Genomic DNA, 13,219 nt, shown 5'->3' with positions numbered 1-13,219 from the left:
TGCAATTCTATAGAATGGCTTGTGTTGAAAGGCAAGGGCAGTCACCGTCAAGATCAGACCACCCAAGGCCCCACCCAACCTGGCCTTGAATGACTCCAGCAATGGGCATCCACAGCTTATCTGGGCAGCAGTGCCATGCCTCACTGCCCTCTGAATAAAGAATTTCCTTTATCTATCTTATCCTAATCTCTCTTTCAGTTTAAAACAGTTACCCTTACTCTATCTCTCTACTCCCTGATAAAGAGTCACTCTCCAGCATTCTTGTAGTCCTTTCAAGTCTTGGAAAGCCACAATGAGTTCTTTCCAAAGCCTTTTCTTCTCCAGGCTGAACCACCCTAATTCTCCCAGCCCCTCTTCATAGGAGAGGTACTCCAGCCTCTGGAGCATACCCATGGCCTCCTCTAGACCTGCTCTAATAGGTCCATCTTCTTTCTTGAGCTGGGGGCCCCAAAGCTGAACACAGTACTGAGGTGGGGTTTCACAACAGAACAGAAGGTGGGGAAATCACTTCCCTTAACCTGCTGGCCACCCTCTTTTGATGCAGCTTAGGATTGGCTTTCTGGGCTGACAACACACATCTCATATCCAGTTTTTCATCCAACAGTCCATTATTGCAGGGCTGCTCTCTATCCACTCATCCTTGAGTCTGCACTGATGCTTGGGATTGCTCCAGCCCACATTCAGGACCTTGCACCAGGCCTTGCTGAACTGTATAAAGTTCACACAGGTCCACTTCTCAAGCCTGTCCAGGGTCCCTGTGGATGACATCCTTCCTTCTGTGTACCAACTTCATTGCTCACCTTGGTGTCATCCAGACACCACTGTACTGTGCTTGACGCCACTGCCCACATTATTAATCAAGATATTAAACAGTACCAGTCTCAATACACCACTCATCACTGGTCCCCACTCTGACACCGAGCCATTGTCTGCAACTCTTTGGATGTGGCTATCCGGCCAATTCCTTATCCACCAAACAGTCCATCCATCAGATCCATGTGTCTCTGATTCAGAGGGAAGGATTTTGGGTGGGACTGTGTCAAAAGCCTTGCACAAGACAAGGCATATGAGATCTGTTTCTCTTCCCTCATCCACCAACACTGTCACTGGAGTTCACAACTAATGTGTACATTTACATAAGACAACTGGACAGTGCCCATGAACAATACTCAGGGAGTGGAATTGTTGGATAGAATCATCATCCCTTGGCAGGAAGCTGACAGTAGCAATAGAACAACAGCACAGAATTCATCTTAAAAAAGAGACTATTAAAACAAAACAAACAAACAAACAAAACCAACCAATCATGAAAGCTAACTGATTATACTGTGCAGCTCAGGCATGGTACCAAGCAAAATTAGAGTTGCTACTAACACCTCTGCAAGAACTACTGAAAGCCAGCCCCTTTCAACAGGAAAAGTGGTCTAAGTCACATGGTAACAAGGTTCTGCACTTGCAATCTGAAAACAAGCTTGAAGCCCTTGTGTAATACTGAACAGGAAACACCAACGGCATCACAAATGAGAATACCATCTCTGCAACACAGTCTCAGTTGAGTTGATGCAGTCTAATGAACCAAGGGCTACACAACAACAAAGAGGATAAAGGAACAGTGTGATATCAGTAGGACAAAACATGCAGGAGAGTTGTGAGAGGAACCATGTCAGGAACCACTTAGTCATCTGGTAGAAGTTACAGACACAGAATTGTCTGTTACTGTTGAGCTGTGACACAAGCAAACAGTAAGGATAAAAATAGACAAAACTGTATTTTTACAAGTCACATAAAAAGATTGAAACTACATCTTCACCTCCTAGTCCCTGCACTACAGCACACAAATGTCAAAGTTCTAAGTCCACCAAAATAAACACCAGCGGTTTCACTATCCAGGTGACCACTACCTTCTCCTAGCAGAATGCTTAATGTTTAAATGCCTTTTGGAGCAGAATGAATTCTACAGTGTTTTGAAACCCACAGGTAGCCCAGATCACAGATCAGTAGGAGAGGAGTGTGATTAAAAGTGCATGAAGAGCCAGAGGAAGGTACTGAGGCATCATACTGCCCTGGTTTATAACACAAAAAGAATGGCATATTAAATGAAACCAAAACTCTGCACAACTCTTCCAGGAAATTTGCACAGTGTACCCACAAAATTTATCACCAAAACCAGTGAGTTAGTAAGTTGCTGAGTTGGTTTTCTCTACACACAATTATAGCTGAAAAAGTGTTAGTATTCTAGAGAAACGGAATCACAGAATGGCCAGGGTTGGAAGGGACCTCAAGGATCATGAATCTCCAACCCCTGCCACATACTGGGCCACCAACCTCCACATTTAATAATAGACCAGGCTGCCCAGGTCCCTCCCTCTACTTAAAACCATTTCCCCTTGTCCTGCTGTTACCTACTCTTTCAAAGAGTTGATTTCCCTCCTATTTGTAGGCTCCCTTTGGGTACTGAAAGGCAATGAGGTCAACACAGGTCAACACAGAAACACAGGTATGAATGATGAATCTCATACTTCATGGCCCAAAATAAAGGCTTTACTAATCTGGAATCTGAGCAAAGGTTTCAAGACAGATAACAAAGTGCCTCTCAGCGAAGGATTTCTTATACCTTCTTCTGAAATACATGATGCTAACCACTGTGGAGACAACTTGCTGACTAAATTGACTGCGCACCTGAAATAGACATTTTTATCTTCCAGGACTTCACTTCGGAGTCTCCTGTCAACTCCACAAGGGGACTGCTTTTATGGAGCTAGGAAGCAGTGCCACTTCTGTTCTTTACATAGTGTCCTCTCAGCAGACAACATGCTTCAGTCTGGCCTAGGTCTAACAGCATTAAAGAAATATTATACAGCCACAGACTTTGTAATCTCATTTTCCCTTTGTCACAATTATTTACTGCAGAATGGTCCAGCTTGGGGATTTTCCTACTGTGAGCTATACAGAGGGCACAAACTCTCCACCAAGTTTTAAATGATAGCCATCTTCATGCAGAATTGGCTGGAGAAACAACTCCTAGTTCTAAGCCAAATTTCTGGCACACAGCAAAAGGATGTCCACTGCCCCGATTTATCTTCTGGAAAGGGCAGCAAGCTGGACAAATTACTTCTATCTATCCCCTTCCATGTTCCTTCCCATAATCTATGTTTGCTGATGTTGGGATTGTTTTTTCCTTCCTTTTTTTTAACTTTTTTCCCAGTTATCCAACACAGCTGTACATAACTAACACGATGAAGCAACACTGTTTTGCATTTTTAAAAATTGCCACCAAGTAAAAAAAGTTAAATTGTTGGTATATTCTGGATCCGGCGTATCTGGATGCTTAGCCTCACTCTGCCCAGCAATGGAGCACATGGCTAAGGATTTCATTCCCAATTGCTATCATTAAGCTACTCCCAGAATTCCCTCATCCCCAGGTCACCCAGTGATAGGTGGCTTGTCTTGTGGCTCCTTACTAAACAAATATTTTGATATTTAGCTTTCAAATCCACAGGCAGACTGACCCTGCATTCACAGACTGACTAACCACCATAAAACGGAAGCCCACACATGAGAGAGAAAGCAATAGATGGATCCACAATGTGGGAAAACCTGCCCACCTCCCCCAATATTCTACTGAATGAAGGAATGCCAAATATCAGAAAATGGAAACAATATGACAAATTTAGAAAGGGAATAAAAGGAATGAAAGTTACCATACAAACTTTAAGCACAGTATTTTTTTTTTCACCAAAACACACTCTGATCAGAAACAGCAATAAGTAATAGATTTCAGACAAAGATTTCTAGGCTAGGAGGAAGCCTGGAGTCACCCAGATGGGGTATTATATTGGTATGGCTGTGGCTGCCTTGCCACAGACCAGCAAGCCCTAAACCACACAGAGGAAACAGGAAGAAAATGTAGCTAGAGAAGAATCTTGTGACATGTCCATAACTGTTCCATTTCTGTATGGTTTTCCTTCCATGATAAGGAAATGCCACTGCCTCACTCTTTTCTTTCCTGACACATTTCCACAAAAACACATTTAGAAGGACTTATTGGGCCCATGCATCCTTCTTGACTCTGTGCTTCAGTGAAATTCCCACACCAAGCAAGAGAATGGGGCAGGCCTTGTAATGCTGGAAAGGTTACAAAAATCCTTCTCAGAAGAAGAAAAGTAATAACGTGTCTGTACCCTGGGCTACCAAAGACGAGCACCAAAATCAAACAACAAAGGCCACTGAGAAGCAACTTTTCATTTGCTATGGACTGCATGCCAGCAAGTGGCTGACAGGGACTGTTCTGTGGACCTTTCCTACTCCCTTGGCAAACTGCCTTCTAGCAGACACCATTTTGCCTAAAACAGGAGACTCAGAAAGTCATTTGCAACTCTCGTTAGTAAAGGCACCCAGTTAGTGCCATTATGATTATGATTCTTATCTCTCTGAGCTCGAGGGACTAGCAGTGTTGCTATTTGCAGACTTGTTCCCTGTATTCTCCCCCTCTTCCTGGCAGGTGTGGGTAAGATGAAAAAAATTTCACCAAATAAACATTTTGTGTTTATTATGTCAGTTAAATGGTCTGAGTATAACTGAGAACTTTCCTTGGCCAGTGTTGTTAGCCACAAAGGGTCAGCTCATCACTGATAGCAGATACACAGTGAGATATTAGTGTTACATGTCATGGCTTTACAGCTACTGCTTTAGACTGCAAGCAAATACACAGGGTAAAAGTAAAAAATGCAGGTACTCTGAGGATACAAAACTTAGACTAGTAATGCCTCTGGATATATTTCTAAACAAAGTTGCATAGAAAAAAAAAGTTCATATGCAGTGAGTCTTCTTTTTCTTCTAGGATTCATAATGCACCCACTCCCCCAAACACTCCTTTTTACCTTAATAACTGTTACACTGATTTATTTGAAGCTAAACTCATGGCATGCTGTATCAATTTTCAACAAGAAGAAAAAGTGCTGCTTGCCATCTGATGTGGCTTCTGGTAGCAAAAGTTATGACTGCTTGCCACCAATCTAAAAGGTCAATTTTCAAAAGAAAGGCTTAGAAACTAATGACAGACAATCATTTTTCAACAATCATTACCAAACCAGTGTGCGAATTCCCACATTAAAGTTGTAAGTCAGATAAAAACTACTTGTTTCCTTTTCATTCACAGCTCATTAGCAATGCTACAAATTAATATTAAGCTGCGGTGAGGAATGGGTATTCATGCAAATGTGCAAACGTCTCCTAACAGGAGAGGAGGACACAGGCACCTTGGTTTCTTTCACAGTGTAATGACTTCAACTCTAGCAGATGAACAAATATCTAGGGTAGTCAGGAATCAATATGCAGGATGATAAGGAAAGCTGGCTAAAATTTGCTTTTTCAGGAGAAACGGGTCACTCCTAATCATGAAAAGACATATGGTGGAGTTTCTACAACATTTGCATCCAATCTCGTTATTTGCATCCAATCTCGTTATCCTAGACTTTTTTTTTTTTCAGTCAGTGAAGAGAAACAAAGGCAGTTTAACAGATCATGATGAGTAGCTGTCTAAAACTGAGCAGCAAAACTCAGAAATTTGACAAGCATCTCTCTCTTTCTCAGTCGACCATAAAGGTAACTAAAACCTCTGGTGACTAACATGGTAATGTTTGAAGTTGAGTGAGGAGGACCCTGCCTATAAAGTCCAGCAAGTACTTTGGGAGGTGGGAAGTGTCATCTGTATGGATGCATGTCACTGTCACTAGAAGTCTTCAAAAAGAAACAAGCTAAGGACAGTATACTGTTGCAGGCAACCAAAAAGCTGAGTTTCACTTTTGCCTCAGATGAGCACCTGACAACGTGAAGTCAATGTCACTACAGGTCAGATAAGCATAAAACAAAACAAGTCAAGATGTTATGAAATGGAAGATGAAAAGATTTACCAGAAAGAAAAATATCGATAGTTTGCAGAGTGAGCTGGAAAGGACCTGAATGATAAGCAGTAAAATCTAATTTAGGTATATCCCTGTAATAGAACCTCTGAAATAGAACTGCTCTTTCAAGAAAATCCATGTTCCCAGATTCCTCCTTGAATGATGGACATTTGTGATCTGCAAACAGACAGGTTCCCTCCTGAATGAAGCAGTCCCTCCTCTCAGCTCCTGGAGCACTCCAGACCAGTAGCCTTCTCAGATACTTTCAAGATCAGATACAACTGCTGATCCCTGCACCAAGCCTCACCTCTCTCCTCACTCCATACTAAATTATAGCTGTAAGACATCAGTTCCTTTTCTGCTAACAGGAAAGGTGAAAAACAGCAAAACAAAATCTTAGTGAATTTGGGAAATTTGTTACTTCCTAAGAAACCTCAGACCATGGCTAAACTAGCTGCCCCCTGTGCTCATGCTGCTGCCTCCCTGTGCAAGTTCCTGCCCCCCCAAATGTATTAGTTTCTAAAGCTTTACTTGTTAAGAAAGATCAAGTCTCTACACTGACTCATAAATGCATGAGTTATTGTATGCGATCTACTGGATACTGCTCAATTGTAGTAGGATTTAGTCTTTTAACCAGTAAAAATCAAACTAAGCAGGAATAAATATTTGATAATTAAATAAACCAGTACTTCAAAGGACTCATATTCTGCTTGAAGATAATGCACAGCAAATAATCACAAATTCCAGCATGAGCAATTAAACACAATTTGCCCAATAATTATTTTGAGCCTTCAGTCATATTTTTCTCCCAATGCCAGAAGTATCTGCAGTACCCAAGGAGGTATTTGAAAAAGAAATAAGGAAGGGGAAATGATTAAAAATACCCTTTCAGAGTCAGTACAATTTTCCATGGTCCCAGATGGACCCAAATTCTCTAAGAACATAAAGCAAGGATTACTCAGCTCTCTGCAACATTCTGTTGACTAAACGTCCCAAAGATATTTGTAATCCATATTTCTAACCACATTATCTCCATTTTTAAGCAAAGCTTGCACAAAGAATGAGGTACAATTTAATGCAATAGTCTCCTTAGCAAGCCCACGAGGGGAAATAGAAGAAAGAAGTTAAACATTCTGTTTTAAACTAAGTTTTAACCCAAATTCACATTCTTTACCAAGTTTCTAGAAAACAAGTTTGTAAAGTCAGTGAAGGTGAACAAGTGGGAGCCTGTACAGGTGGAGCAGGTCGCCCAGCACAGCCTTCTGCAAGGTCTGATGGAGCACTGCACTGTGCCCAGCCTTGCTAATGCCACACCTACACCAGCTAACAGTGATGCTCACGGGGTCAGATTTGAAGCAGGTATTTTTTTGGATTGGGGACAGATGGCAAAACATGGGTTTCACATCATTCACAAAGGGGAGCTAGAACCAAAGAGGAAAAACGAGTGCCAAAATATCAGAAGCTGAGGTTAAGAGGGAACAAGCAGGAGCCACATCAATTCCAGATGGGAGCAATGTGGGGCAGGAACGGTCCTCAGTAAGTCAAACTGTGTCACGGTGTGATGGCATCCTGCGTATTTTGCTGGCAGGAGGCATTCCAGCGTCCAAATTTCATCCAAAGCTGAAACCTTTGGATTGGACCTCGTGGGGACTGTCTGTACACGTTACGTCCGCGGCATTCCCGTGCAGACAGCACGCGGTGCGGGCCTCCTCAAGGAGAACGCGGGGCCCCACCGCTACGTACCGCCGCCACCCTCCGCGGCCCCGCCCGCCGTCGGAAGCCCCGCGGGGCGCGACCCGCCTGACGGTGGGGCGGCCGCGCTCCCCTCAGCCGGCTCCCGCCCTCCGACAGGCGGGAGTCCCCCGGCCGGAACGGGGCCCGCCGCTGCTCCCCGCTCCGGCACCGCTATCGTTGCACCCCACCGCAGCCGGGCGCCTCCAGACCTCCTCCCGCCCGCTCCTTCGGGGCCGACGCTTCCCTCTCCCCCGACTCACCTTGGCCGGCGGGAGGGCGGGAGGCTCCCGGCGCTGCTGCGAGCAGGAGGCGCGGCGGGGCGGCTCTGCGGCTCTCCCTTCGCGGCGGTAACCCTCCCGCCCTGCGCCTGCGGGGAAGTGGGGCCGGCCCGCGGGCTGCCTATGCGGGAGCCGCCCCAGCGCTCGCAGCAACGCCCTCCGCCTTCAGCCCCGAGGGCAGGCGGCCGCTCTCGGGTGTCCGCTGCGTTCCCCGGCGCTTCTGGTGGCGGTGACTCCCCGGCTCGAGGCCGCCCCGAAGGCTGTGGTGAGCCCGCGAAATGGTGCCCGAGGCACGCCCAGACCCTTGGCCACCTCAGCGAGGCCGGGCTGCTGGTTTTCTGACAGAAAAGTGATCTTGGAGAGACTGGCTGCACTTTTTGTAAATATATTTATTTGCGTATTTATTTGTAATCCATCTCAAGCCAGCACGTTGCCCTCATAGCATCCCACTTCTCCGTTGCTTTGTGGCATTGTGAAGCACTGTTTGAGGTGTGCTGAAATTTAAGTCACTGAGTAAAAATACCTACAGATCGTATTAAATTCCATCCAAAGGGGCACAGAAAAGACCTGATCACGTCTGGGTCTTCCACCTGAAACTATAAAAGGCAAGCATCAGTTAGTTCAGTGAGTTTGCATCAAGAGAAAAAGATGAAATTTGGAGTGCTGCAGGAGATATGCCTCATCTCTTGATTCTTGATTGATCACAGAGTTACTAAACATTAACTCATCAGTTTGGGAGTCAGGTTCCGAGGGTACTGCGTATTCTCACTGCTGACATTCTTTGCAGTTGCTCTTTTGCCTTTTGGGATCATTATGGTACTAATGAGAGAGGTAATTTCAAAATGCTCATTGTCAATTAATTGGTTTTTTAAACCATCCCAAGGTCAATTTTGCAATCAGCACTCCGCAGTGAATGCTTTGCACATGTTTAAAGACTTACATTTGATAGTGCATTTTGCTGCCAAAAAGCATTAGTTCACTTCTGCATGTAATCTACCAGTAATAAGGCCCCACCCTGGTTACAGCAATGGTTTTTCACTTATTTTGCTGTTCTTATAATACATGACTGAGGCATTTATATAATAATGCAGAAAACATTTATTCTGGTGATGCAAATGAGCCTTTTTTTTTTTTCCTATGTCTAGCTTTGCTCATTCCTGCCCTCTCCAAGTGTCCTGAAATACAACTAGGAACGCTGAATGGTAGTATCTTCCTGCTCTCCTTATACCTGGTTGTAACAGGTAGGCATCTTTCTCTCTATGGAACAGTGCAGATGGGAAAGGCACCTATCTGGAAAATGAGGAGAAAATCGTGGAAATCCCGGAAGACCTTGAATGCTTGAATGCTCTCTGAGGTTTTGGGCTGTATTCAGGAGCATGAGAGCACTGTGCTTCAGTGGGATGGGTGGAGGCCATCATGTATTCATAAGGAAGAAATGTGGTGAGAGAAATGCTGTAGCAGATATGGACCTGATTAACAATGTGTCCTAATGTTAGTGACATACAGTGTTTTAGCAAGAGCAGGTAGAAATATGTTGTGTTTCCTAATTTGTTTTCTCAGTTCTCAGCTAAAATGAATTTACAGCAGAATCATTCCCCTGAATTCCAGCCTTGCATTGTGCTTTTCTCCAAAAGCTTTTTGTTTCTTAATGGAAAGACAAACCACGCTCCCCACCCACGTAACAACAGTGTGTTTCACAGCAGTTGCATGACTCAAGATTTAATGCATGCAATCACGAATTGTTCCTTTTCTTTTCCTATCACTGGAGAGTAGATCACTGGGTAGATATGCTATCATTATATACCCTCAGATTTGGGACATTTTTGATCTGCACAGTTCTTGTGGATTGTATTTCTTTGTAATGTAAGTTTCCATTAAGAGAGGATAATTTAGAGTTAAGGCAGAACATCTGTTTTTGAAAGAGAACAGAAACAATTTTAATGCTGTGAAACCCAAATGCCATTGACAAAAATGTTATATTTTACTACAGATATACATCCTTAAGTCCTCTTGACATCACTTTATGCACTAATAACTATGTGACTTTTAAGGCTGACCTTCATTTTCTCACAGGGCAAATGTGACACTATGATGTCTGGGATTTTACCTGCCGTGAGTAATGCAGAATTAGCCTCATTGTTATGAATGGAAAGGTGCAGATACATAAAATACAGCCAAGCTATTGTGCCATTGGCCAACAGTTAAAAAAGAAAAAAAAAAAAAAAAAAGATCTGTTTATGAATCTTATTTTTTGTCATCCGAAAACACATGAAAAGCAAGATTTTTTTAATGGTTATTATTGAAACAAAACAATTGGAAGAATGAACACTTTGATCACAGAGTTTAAGGCATAAGCAAGCTACAAAAAACAGCAACAAGAAATATCAGCTTAATTTAAAGCAGATGATTTCTAAATGTTGGAGTATCTTCCTTCCAAGTAGCCCTCTGTAAACACTGAATTCTTTGGCATAGTGATTGGAAGTTCCCCTGGGGTATAGCAGATTATGTCTTTCACCAAGACTGTTCTTTCAGGAAATCTTGAGGCTGCAATTAGTGCAAAGTGAATCACAGCACCGTGTCAAACTGTGATGTAAGTTAGGGCATTTGGAAAACTTGGGATCTTCCTGGAGGGTAAAGCTGAAATCAGAAAGTGTAAGCAGCAGGTCGTATGTTCTTCCAATAAGAATGAATTCTATTGCATTTTCTAATGATCCTTTGTGATTATAAAATGGTGTGGAGAAACTGGACATTGTAAAACTTACTCTGAGAAAGATGGAAAGCTCTCATTTGAGTTTGCATGTAGGCACTTACCAGCAATAGCTTTTGAAAAATCATAGTAAGACAAATTTAAGTAAAACTAAATATGAAACTAGTTAACAAGTACATCACATAAATCTTCAGGTTAAAAAAGAAAGGAAAAAAAAAAAAAACAGCTAAAACTCAAGGGCTGAAGAGCAGGTATGCAGACAGATCAATTTCCTTCTGCCCATTTGCCCTTCCATGCTTTTCACTCTTAAATGTGCTTTCTAACTTAGGAGACCAATGTTAGGAATGGAGTTATTTGCCTTAGTTCAGGCAACAATGCACCAGCTAACCAGAGGAATTCTCTGACCGAGACACCGCATTATCAGGAATCATTAAGATGAGATACAATTGGTATATCAGAGTGACCTCAAGTCAAGAACTATCTTGTGAGAAAGAATATGAAAGACAGGAAGTTTAAGAGCAGTAGAGCTATTCTGAAAATTTACTTTTATAAAACAACTAAGATATTATCTGTTAGAGACTCAGAATTGTGAGTTACTCTCTGTAAATGTTCCTAGGAAAGCTCACATGAATCTGTTCCTACATCAGAAAACCAGAAGCAAAACCCAATCTCTGTGTGGGTGAAAACCTGACTATGAGGTTTTCAGCAGCATTTCAGCAGGAGAGCTGGAAAATCCACCCTTTTAACTACGGAAAGTTTAGACAGAAACAGTTTTGAAGTTTATGACCACAGCTTAGTGACTACAGTTCTGTGCACTATGGATGATTTGAAGATAGATTTCCACCTTTTTTTTCCATTACTTTACTTCCTCTCTACACAACAGGCCTTCAGGTTAGTCAGTGGCTTCTCTTTCCGTGGTGAGAACATGTTCAGGCAACGATTTACATGAGTGGGCTTTACTGTTAAAGTTTCAAAGGCCTTAATTCAAAAGTTAGATGTGCCTGAGAGAGATTTTTTTGCTTGGGTCAATGAGTTTTTGATCAGGTCTCAATTTTCCAGGTCTCATGTATAAATATCACTCTGCACATCCATACTTCTTGCCTCTGCTTTCTGTCCTTCAAGTCAGCCCTCTTCACCTCTGCAAGAGCTGAATGTCTAACAAAAATTCCAACTGTAGTAGGAAAAGCTTGACTACCATAACTTATTAGCTTTATTAATCTTACAATAAATGACATTGTTTGCACCCCTGAAAGGAATCCTGTCAATGTTAAATGGAAAACTGAAATATCATCTAGCTTATTGAGAGTGCTATTTATTATTAACTAGAAAATTATAACCCTGGGGTCTTCATTTGAAAATGTCAGCACTTATTATTAACGTTATTTCTTTAGTTTTACAAGGCAGGCATTTTGCAGTTGCTGAAAGCAATGCATACTAAAGTCATCTTAATCAGAAGCATTATTTTAAATTGGACATTTGATTTTATTAATGCTGCGTGTTAAATTTCACATATATGACAAACTATGATAGAAGCAATGATTTTAAATTTCATACCGAAATGACTGTAGAGACAAAAGGATGTGGAATTCCAGAAGTAAATAATGTATTTTATTCAAGATATTTAACCCTTTCTTTACTCACTCCTTTCCTCTGTGGTTTTTTTCCATATCCACTTATTTTTCCCAATTGGTAATATGTTGTCATTGATAAAATGAGATTTGCACGTGTAGTATATTAGTTTGAAGTTTCTTTCCACTGAAAGTCAACCTATGTGAAAGGGTGTGAAAGCCACCTCTGGCACTGGTCTTTTGATCATACCCCTATGCTCCTGTATGTAGTGTCACTTAGAGCCACACTGTACAGCGTTTGGCTGGGCACGGTGTACATACAGGGTGAGGGGTGAGATGAAGAAAGTGGCACTACAAACCGACTCTGCTTTCTTTTCTGACACGAAGAAGAGAGAAGTGGAGGTGTTGCACCACCACTACTTACTTCCCATCAGTGTAACAACAAACTGAAGGAAAAATTCCATCTTGAGACCTATATTTTTTCTAAAGCAGACGATCCAGATGGGGAGATGAATATTAAATTCATGGATTTGTTTTGGGTTGGATGTGCTGCATTAATCCCCCTTGGTAGGTGACCAGCACAAGTATCTATTGTTAGCTTCACAGCTGGGAAAGACACAGTATTCTGGCAGGCTAAGTATGGAGAAATGGAATTCTACCTGATGCTGTTACTTCACCTCCCAAGTCCAGTTGCCATCCCAGGAGCTTGTGCCTCTTCGACCATTGGAGAATGAAGAAGTGTAGATACGGGTGGTGTAGAAACCAGCTTCCCAACAGGCTGTTTTCATACTTAGGACTTGAGTTGGAGTAGTTCATGGCCATGTGACATCCTCTACCCACCAAGCTCTTATACAAGGAATATGGTTTTTTTGTTATTGGTAGTGGTATTTTTTTTTTCTTCAATGTGTCTTCCACCATACCTGCTAGCTTTAAAATTCTGGTTATTACATTCAGAAAAGCACAGTATACAATATGTAATTACAATATCCATTATAATTAGTAGCTGTTTGCCCTCTGTAGACCTGGTTA

At 42.3% G+C, this 13,219-nt stretch overlaps 1 protein-coding gene across 1 annotated transcript in view; it reads right to left on the bottom strand.

The window, feature by feature from the left end:
- The window catches only part of LOC122159778 (amyloid beta precursor protein binding family B member 1 interacting protein), a 57,834-nt gene extending 49,880 nt beyond the window's left edge, over window positions 1–7,954 (bottom strand). The window contains exon 1 of the mRNA XM_042817635.1: window positions 7,898–7,954. The gene's annotated coding sequence lies outside the window, so the exon portion shown is untranslated. The remainder of the gene's footprint in view (window positions 1–7,897) is intronic.
- Window positions 7,955–13,219: the final 5,265 nt, after the last annotated feature.

The sequence above is a fragment of the Centrocercus urophasianus genome, unplaced genomic scaffold, assembly GCF_019232065.1.
Source record: "Centrocercus urophasianus isolate 14NV4802_14NV808 unplaced genomic scaffold, USGS_Curo_1.0 seq_16, whole genome shotgun sequence".
Lineage (NCBI taxonomy): Eukaryota > Metazoa > Chordata > Aves > Galliformes > Phasianidae > Centrocercus > Centrocercus urophasianus.
Note: the sequence above shows the minus strand (reverse complement) of the source record. Positions and strands in the feature narration are given on the sequence as shown.